The 10,048-nt window shown below is 37.2% G+C and overlaps 1 protein-coding gene across 1 annotated transcript in view; it reads right to left on the reverse strand.

Moving 5' to 3' along the window:
• The window catches only part of znf516 (zinc finger protein 516), a 138,942-nt gene extending 138,395 nt beyond the window's left edge, over positions 1-547 (reverse strand). The window contains exon 1 of the mRNA XM_008108750.3: positions 263-547. The gene's annotated coding sequence lies outside the window, so the exon portion shown is untranslated. The remainder of the gene's footprint in view (positions 1-262) is intronic.
• Between the last annotated feature and the right edge of the window lie 9,501 nt (positions 548-10,048).

The following is a 10,048-nucleotide window of genomic DNA, read 5'->3' on the forward strand; positions in this document are numbered from 1 at the left end:
GGATGGGATGAGACTCTCTAAATCCACATATAGCGCAGTCCTCCCCACTCTGAAAACACACACAAGGATCTATTTCCACAGGGAGTGTTTCAACCCTCCCCCTCCTTGGAAAGCTCCCTCCAATTACAGAGCGAGATGAACTATTAATTGGGAGCGCGAAGTTTTTCCCCACAGGCGCATTGGGCATATTTCTCCCCCTCCTATAGCCCTCTCTCACCCCCCCCCCCCCGGGGAGAAATGGTCTCTTCCAAATGTCCCCTACCTTCTGGCGGTTAAGGTGATGGCTTAGGGAGAAGAGGGAGAAGGACGCGTCCACAGCAGAACCTGAAGGTGAAACCACGCGCTGCCTGCAATCAGGAAAGAGCGGCACATGATGCACGGCGCCGGCTCCACTCCGCCGAGCAGGGAAGGGGGGGCGCTTGGGGAGTCCTCACCACCTCAGCCCAAACCTACACTCCCCCGGGCCCCAACTTTTCCGGCCCCTTTCAAGCCCTAGATGGGAGCTCGACCTAAGCGATCTCCTTCTCCCCCTTTTGCCCGCCCCTTCTTCAATGTATAGGGGGAGGTCTCTCCCCTCCCCCCCGCCGGCGGAATGGTCTCTCCTATATGAAATGCACACACTGTCTACTATTGTCTCATCAGCACAAAGTTCTTGTCTAGTGCGGGGAGAGCCTCGATGGCCCCCAAATGAGTCACGTCTCCGCAATTGTTCCCTAATGGGGCGGATTCATTAGCAGGGCAGAGCTGCTCTTCTTCCCAGGGATTCAAGAAAACAGCAGGAAGTGGGGACCGTCCTATAGGTTCACATGTGCACACCGTGACAAAAGTATATACGGTCTGTTTGGAAATAAAATTACTATAATTATTATTATTTGCTTTAATTTTTTTATCCCATCTTTCTTCCCATCGGGAAACTATCCTATATGTTTACATGTACACACACTGGGAAAAGTCTAACCTAGTCTTAAAAATATTATTATTGTTTATTTCTTCCCATAGGGAAACTATGCTTTATGTTCACATGTACACACACTGAGAAAAGTCGACATTTAACCTATTCTTAAAAATATTATTATTGTTTATTTTTACGCCATCGTTTTTCCCATAGGGAAACTATCCTATATATTCACATGTGCACACCTACTTCTAAATGAATCTAACCTATTTTGAATATTATTATTACAATTATTATTTATTTTTACGCCATCGTTTTTCCCAAAGGGAAACTATCCTATATGTTCACATGTGCCCACCTATTTCTATATGAATCTAACCTATTTTAATTATTATTATTACAATTATTATTTACTTTATTTTTACGCCATCATTTTTCCCATAGGGAAACTATCCTATATGTTCACATGTGCGCACCTTTTTTTAAATGAGTCTAACCTATTTTAAATATTATTATTACAATTATTATTTACTTTATTTTTATCCAATCTTTCTTCCCATAGGGAAACTATCCTATATGTTCACATGTGCACACCTATTTTTAAATGAATCTAACCTATTTTGAATATTATTATTATTACAATTATTATTTACTTTATTTTTATCCCATCTTTCTTCCCATAGGGAAACTATCCTATATGTTCACATGTGTGCACCTATTTCTAAATGAATCTAACCTATTTTAATTATTATTATTACAATTATTGTTTATTTTTATCCCATCTTTCTTCCCATAGGGAAACTATCCTATATGTTCACATGTGTGCACCTATTTCTAAATGAATCTAACCTATTTTAATTATTATTATTACAATTATTGTTTATTTTTATCCCATCTTTCTTCCCATAGGAAAACTATCCTATACTGTATGTTCGAATGTGCGCACCTATTTTTAAATGAATCTAACCTATTTTGAATGTTATTATTATTATTACAATTATTATTTACTTTATTTTTACGCCATCATTTTTCCCATAGGGAGACTATCCTATATGTTCACATGTGTGCACCTATTTCTAAACGAATCTAACCTATTTTAATTATTATTATTACAATTATTATTTACTTTATTTTTACACCATCGTTTTTCCCATAGGGAAACTATCCTATATGTTCACATGTGCGCACCTATTTTTAAATGACTCTAACCTATTTTGAATATTATTATTATTATTATTACAATTATTATTTATTTTTACGCCATCGTTCTTCCCATAGGAAAACTATCCTACATGTTCACATATGTGCACCTATTTCTAAATGAATCTATCCTATTTTAATTATTATTATTACAATTATTATTTACTTTATTTTTATCCCATCTTTCTTCCCATAGGGAAACTCTCCTATATGTTCACATGTAGACACACAGAGAAACATATGTGTTTAACCTATTTTAAAAATAATTATTGTTTATTTTTATCCCATCTGTCTTCCCATAGGGAAACTATCCAATATGTTCTCATGTACACACAGTGACAAAAGTCAGTGCTTAACCTATTTTTATATGAAATTATCATTATTATTTATTTTATTTTATGCCACCTTCCCATAAGGAAACTATCCTATATGTTCACTTGTACACACACTGAGAAAATTCAGCATTTAACCTATTTTTAATTAAAATTATTATTATTATTATTATCAACACAACAACGTTGTATGGCACAGCAAACAAGATAGATATGCTGGATTTCGTTTCGCAAAACCACAAGTCGAACACTTCCCAAGTGTCTAGGACTGTGTGATGTATTTTCTGATGATGTGTGCAGATCCCAGTAGGGTGGCCTTTTGCAGTTGGCAGATGGTGATTTTGTCAATGTCTATTGTTTCCAAATGCCGGCTGAGATCTTTTGGCACAGCACCCAGTGTGCCCATCACCACCGGGACCACCTGTACTGGTTTCTGCCAGAGTCTTTGAAGTTCAATCTTGAGGTCCTGATAGCGGCTGAGTTTTTCCTGTTGTTTTTCATCAATGCGACTGTCACCTGGGATGGCAACATCAATGATCCAAACCTTGTTCTTTTCCACAACTGTGATGTCTGGTGTGTTGTGTTCCAGAACTTTGTCAGTCTGGATTCGGAAGTCCCAGGGTATCTTTGCGTGCTCATTTTCCAATACTTTTGCAGGTTTGTGATCCCACCAGTTCTTTGCTGCTGGCAGGTGGTACTTGAGGCATAAGTTCCAGTGGATCATTTGGGCCACATAGTTGTGCCTCTGTTTGTAGTCTGTCTGTGCGATTTTCTTACAGCAGCTGAGGATATGATCAATGGTTTCGTCGGTTTCCTTGCACAGTCTGCATTTTGGGTCATCAGCTGATTTTTCAATCTTGGCCTTAATTGCATTTGTTCTGATGGCTTGCTCCTGGGCTGCAAGGATCAGGCCTTCTGTCTCCTTCTTCAGGGTCCCATTCGTGAGCCAGAGCCAGGTCTTCTCCTTATCAGCTTTTCCTTCAATTTTGTCAAGGAACTTTCCATGCAGTGTTTTGTTGTGCCAGCTGTCAGCTCTAGTTTGTAGTGCGGTTTTCTTGTACTGGTTTTTTGTCTGCTGTGTTTTGAGGAGTTTCTGATTTTTGACTTCAATCAAAGCAGGTTCTTCACTTTGCTTGACATATTCTGCCAGGGCATGTTCTTCTTCTTTGACTGCTTGCTTTACTTGTAAGAGTCCTCTGCCCCCTGATCTTCTAGGCAGATATAGCCGGTCAACATCACTGCGAGGGTGCAGTGAATGATGAATGGTCATGAGTTTTCTTGTTTTTCTGTCCAAATTGTCCAGTTCCACCTGTGTCCAATTTATAATGCCAGCAGTATATCTTATGACAGGTATGGCCCAGGTGTTTATGGCCTTGATGGTGTTGCCTCCATTGAGCTTGCTTTTGAGAATTTTTCTGACCCTTTGTGTGTATTCTTTGCTGACCACAGTTTTCACATGTTCATGCTTGATGTTGTCCAGCTGTAGTATGCCCAGATATTTATAGGCCTCTGGCTGGTGAGACTTTATTGTTTGGCCATTGGGCATATTTATGCCCTCACTTTCAATGATTTTTCCCTTCTTCAATGCCACTGTCGAACATTTGTCCAAACCAAACTCCATGTTGATATCAGTGCTAAAAATTCGGACAGTGTTGGTCAGAGACTGGATTTCAGTTTCCGTTTTCCCATATAGCTTCAGGTCATCCATGTACATCAAATGTGAAATTTTGTGAGAATTATTAGATATTTGATAGCCGAGATTTGTTTTTTGTAAGAATTATTATTATTATTATTATTATTATTATTATTATTATTATTATTATTATTTTATGCCATCTTCCCATAGGGAAACTATCCTATATGTTCACTTGTACACACACTGAGAAAAGTGGAATTTAACTTATTTTTAATTAAAATTATTAATATTATAATTATTTACTTTATTTTAATCCCCTCTTTCTTCTCATAGGGAAACTATCCTATATGTTTGCATGTACACACAGTGACAAAAGTCAGCACTTATCCTATTTTTAAATGATATTATTATTATCATTATTATTAATTTTATTTTATGCCATCTTCCCATAGAGAAACTATCCTATATGTTTGCATGTATACCCACTGAGAAAAGTATGTGTTTAGCCTCTGTTTTGTTTTTAAATAAAATTATTATTATAATTATTTAATTATAATTATAAAATTATTATTATAATTATTTACTTTATTTTATCTCATCTTTCTTCCCATAGGTAAATATTCATAATCATAGAAATAATAATAAATGATTTATATTCCTCTTTTCTTCCTAAGTGGGACCCAAAACAATACAGATCAACCATACATAAACAATAAACAATAAAACCAACTTTACAGTAAAACATGAATCAATAAAAATAAATAAAATACTTTATTTTTATCTTATTTTTATCTTATCTTGCTTCCCATATCCTATATTTTACATGTACACTCACTGATAAAAGTATATGTTTAGCCTCTGTTCTATTTTTAAATCAAATTATTACTATTATAATTATTTATTTTATCCCATCTTTCTTCTCATAGGGAAACTATCCTATATATTCACATGTACGCACAGTGACAAAAGTAACATTTTACCTATTTTAAAATAAAAAATATTATTTGTATTTATAAATCCAACCCTCTATCAGCTATAGCTTCATGAGAGAAGCCTCCCACAAGGATGGTCAAAACATCAGGGCATCCCCTGGGCAACATCCTTGCAGACGGCCAATTCTCTCACACCAGAAGCGACTTGCAATTTCTCAAGTCACTCCTGACACAAAAAAACTATAAGCAGCCCTCAGTAGCACAGCGGATAAAACTGCTGAGATGTTGAACTTGCTGACTGAAAGGTCAGTGGTTCAAATCCAGGGAGCAGGGTGAGCTCCTGCTGTTAGCCCCAGCCTCTGCCAACCTAGCCGTTCGAAAACATGCAAATGTGAGTAGATCAATAGATACTGCTCCAGTGGGAAGGTAACAGTGCTCCATGCAGTCATGACTTGGAGGTGTCTATGAACAATGCCGGCTCTTCGGCTTAGAAATGGAGATGAGCACCAACCCCTAGAGTCAGATATGACTAGAATTAATGTCAGGGGGAAACCTTTACCTTATGTACTGTATAGCTATAATTCCCAGCATGTTTATATAGTCATTTTTTTTTTTGCAATTGTGCGCAGTCACACACACATCACAGTTAAATATATACATTGTTTAATGTCTTAATTTTGCACACTCATCCTTCTCATAAATTTTATTTCCAAACCATGATATACTTTATATACTCGAGTATAATCCTAGTTTTTCAGCACTTTTTTTAAGACTGAAAAAGCCCCCCTCGGTTTATACTCAGGTGAGCATCCTGGTTGGCTTATATATGGGTCAGCTTATACTCGAGAATATATGGTACATTTATTATTTTTCTCTATTATTGTTGCTACTATTACATTTATTTTACTCTATTTTTATTATTAATAATAATACATTTATTATTTCACTCTCATCTTATTATTATTATCATTATTATTATTGCATTTATTATTTTACTCTATTATTACTTGTATTATTTTCCTATAATTATTATTATTATTATTACATGTATTATTTTACTCTATTATTATTAAAAGGATACATAAGCACATTTACATTGAAAAATATGAGAATAATGAATTGATCAGAGTTGGACAGTCTTATCTTAAATTTGAGCTTTATGTAAATATTCAAAAACATTTAACCTACTGATGCCTCAATTAATGTAATTTTATTGGTATCTGTTTTTATTTCTGAAATTTACCACCCTCGGCTTATACTGGAGTCAGTTTTTTTGTGATAAAATTAGGTGCCTCAGCTTATATTCGGGTCGGCTTATACTCGAGTATATAATTTTGGGAATATTTGTCTTATTTTGGGCAGCATATATACAGATGCAGTTGTATCTTATGGCAATCTTCCCATTTTGTGTAGGACGTCCTAAACATTTTAGCAGTGTGAAGAATTCATAATACAGTAGAGTCTCACTTATCCAAGTCTCGCTTATCCAAGTTTCTGGATTATCCAAGCCATTTTTTTAGTCAATGTTTTCAATATATTGTGATATTTTGGTGCTAAATTCGTAAATACAGTAATGATAACATAACATTACTGTGTACTGAACAGCTTTTTCTGTCAGATTTGTTGTATAACATGATGTTTTGGTGCTTAATTTGTAAAATCATAACCTAATTTGATGTTTAATAGGCTTTTCCTTAATCCCTCCTTATTATCCAAGATATTCGCTTATCCAAGCTTCTGCTGGCCCATTTAGCTTGGATAAGTAAGACTCTACTGTATTGGTATTGATTTTCAAGATACTCTTTTCCCATTTTTTTTCCCCTACAACTAATAACTTTAATGCTCCAAAACCATTTCAAAATTATCTGAGGAGGTCCATCTGTTCTGTATCATTTTTAAAGATCTCTTAAGTTGCCGTCATTCATATCTCACACTGCATTTTCTAAAGCTTGTTGTCATGCTCCACATTTTTTAAAAAATATGCAACTGAGATGTGTTCAGTCTGAAGCTGAAAGGAAATATATTAGATGAATCTTAAATCTTGGTGCATTAGAAGCAGTGGGGCAAAGTTTAGGCTTTGGTTCAGTCATAGCCCCATCGTATGTGATGATGCAGAATTGCAAAGACAAAACTTTGGAGAGGTTGCTGATGCTGTCTTTCTTTTGCAGATCTTTCCTCTTCTAGTTTCCCCCCTCCTTCCCCCCAACCTGCTCAGCCATGATTACTAAGCAGTGAAAAGGAACACGCTGTCCAGATCTCTCCAACGTGGTTCTTTGCCTGCCAGATCATCAAGGACAGCTCGGCGGCAGTATAAATGGTTACCTAGTGCTGTGGTATTTCATGCCCATAATGTTTGTGTTACCATTCTCCAACCCCTTTGCATTTGCAACAGGATCTACTCCCCCTCCGCACACACTAACACACAAGCCGAGACATTGGGGCAGACAAGAGTGGAGGGGTGGAGTTGTCTGCAACTGCTCAACTCATAAACACCTAGAAGCAGAGAGCATTTGGGGATAAACAAGAAAGAAAGATTGTAAGGAACGTACACGTAGGATATGCACACAGATGTATGTTGCGCAGGATTAATGATCTGCACTCATTTGAGCAGCCAACGTGTTAAAGGTCATTGACAATTGTTGCTACTTTCAGCATGAATGCCTGAGTGCAATGTATTTCTTAATTCACTTCCCAATCAAAGACTCTCATAATTCAGTTTACCCACAACCAATTTCAGTGCAGATGACCATTATCTGTTGACAGCAGTTCTTTCAAGTTGTTTATGTTTTGAAATACATGTTTTGCTTTTTATTGTCTTTTTTTTTAAAGCACACCTCAAATTCTTGTCCTTTGTTTTGTTTTTCATCATGGATGCTCTTTCTTTAAGAACATCAAGAATAGAATGGTAGTAACACTGTGGTTTGTAGCATATACAATCATGTGATATTTATTTACATGGGCTTTAGAAACATCCATTGTACACTGATCTTTTGGAGCAGTATTTAAGGCTGTAGTACAACACTAATAATTTCCATATGGAGAAAATAGTTGAGTTAATGAAGTGAAATGGGAACGAGACAACCAATCTTCTCCAAACTGTGCGAATTTCATGACCATCCTCTATCATCTACAGCTTGCAAATAAATATTTTGGGTGGTTCAGTCTCCAATTTATGTGCAGTTTTGGTACATTTGTCAAATAACAGCACAAAGCATTATGATATTTCGACATGGCTCACACCCATATAAATATGAGGCAAATGTCTGGAACGTAAAGGAAATCATTTAAATAATCATAGAGTTGGAAGAGACCTCATGTGCTATCTAGTCCAACCCTCTGCCAAGAAGCAGGAAAATTGCATTCAAAGCACCCCCGACAAATCACCATCCAGCCTCTGCTTAAAAGCCTCCAAAGAAGGAGTCTTCACCACACTCTGGGGCAGAGAGTTCCACTGCTGAACAGCTTTCACAGTTAGGAAGTTCTTCCTAATGTTCAGGTGGAATCTCCTTTCCTGTAGTTTGAAGCCATTGTTCCATGTCCTAGTCTCCAGGGTGTTGTGGTAATCTCTGAGCGGTTAGACTCAATTTAACCCTCTCTGGGGGAGATTCCACCAAAATCAGCAGAGTAGCAAAAGCAAAGCTTTCAAATGCAACAGTTACTTACACTGGCGAGCAAGAGAAGCCTTTTTAGGATTGCAATGGACTGCAGAGTCTCAATAAAAGTTCAAAAAGTATTTATTCAGGTAAAAAGAACTCCATTGTAGATAGAAAGCCTTGGGAGCTGTCTAGATTACTATAGACTGGATTCTAAGGAAAAATAAGTAAGGAAAAATAACAAACATCTACATAGTTACATCTTGCCAGGAGAGATGGCAGGATGCTGCTTGTTAGTTTGAAGAACAAAGGGAGAAGAGAGAGAACCAAAATGGTTCCAACCTCATGGTCCAGTTTATTGGGGCCATAAAAGACACTCTGACCAATTGGAAGTTAGTGTCCCTAAAGATTCACATTTCTACCAACTTCAAAGTAAGGGACGTGACGTAAACAGGATAGAGTGAAACACAGTAAAGCCTGTCTAGGCATGCTTTGGAAACAGGGAAAGGATTCCCTCAATCTAACTCTATCATCTATCTAACTACATTTGGACTTGAGTAGTCCAGGATGATTTCCCAACAATCCCCTTCTTCAGCCTGGGCTGCTCATGTCCATCAGGTTCAACATCTTCTTCAACTTATCATGAGCATGTCTAGGCAGGGGTTTTGTCAGAATGTCGGCAATCATGTCTTCAGATCTGCAAAACTCCAACCTCATAAATCCTTCTTCGTGTGCATTCTTCACGATGTGGTATCTTGTGTCAATGTGCTTGAGCAATGCACTGATCTTCTCTGTTTGAGTATACTTCAGACAACCTTGATTGTCCTCAAAAACTTGTATTGGTGTTGGTTCTTCGATTCCAAAATCAAATAACATCATATGTAGCCATTTCAATTGTTTGCACGCTTCTGATGCGGAAACATATTCTGCTTCTGTTGAAGATGAAGCTACTACTTTTTGTTTCTGTGTTGTCCAGTCTATCAGTGCATCTCCGTAGAAGAATAGATAGCCGCTGGTAGACTTGCGATCTGTAATATCATTGGCCCAGTCAGCATCCACATACCCTGTCAGTGTAGGGTTGCTGGTGGCTTGTAGTCTCAATTTGAAGTTCAGTGTGCCTTTTAGGTATCTAGCAGCTCTTTTGATTGCAATTAAGTCATATTTGGTTGGTTTACTAGTCTTCCTGCATAGTATCCCAACCGCTGCTGAAATATCTGGTCTTGTGATTCGAGAGATGTACAACATTTTCCCAATTGCCTCTCGATACAAGGTGTTGTCACTCAATGGTTCACTTTCTGAAGTGTTTTTCCAATAGTTCACTTCCATGGGTGTAGTCACTGTATTTGCTTCTAAGAGTCCAAGATGTTTTAGCAAGTCAATAATCTTTTGTCTCTGATTCAGGAGAAAGCTCCCATCTTCTTCTCTTTCAACCTGTATTCCCAAATAATGACTCAAATTGC

This window comes from Anolis carolinensis, chromosome 4, assembly GCF_035594765.1.
Source record: "Anolis carolinensis isolate JA03-04 chromosome 4, rAnoCar3.1.pri, whole genome shotgun sequence".
NCBI classification, from domain to species: Eukaryota; Metazoa; Chordata; class Lepidosauria; order Squamata; family Dactyloidae; genus Anolis; species Anolis carolinensis.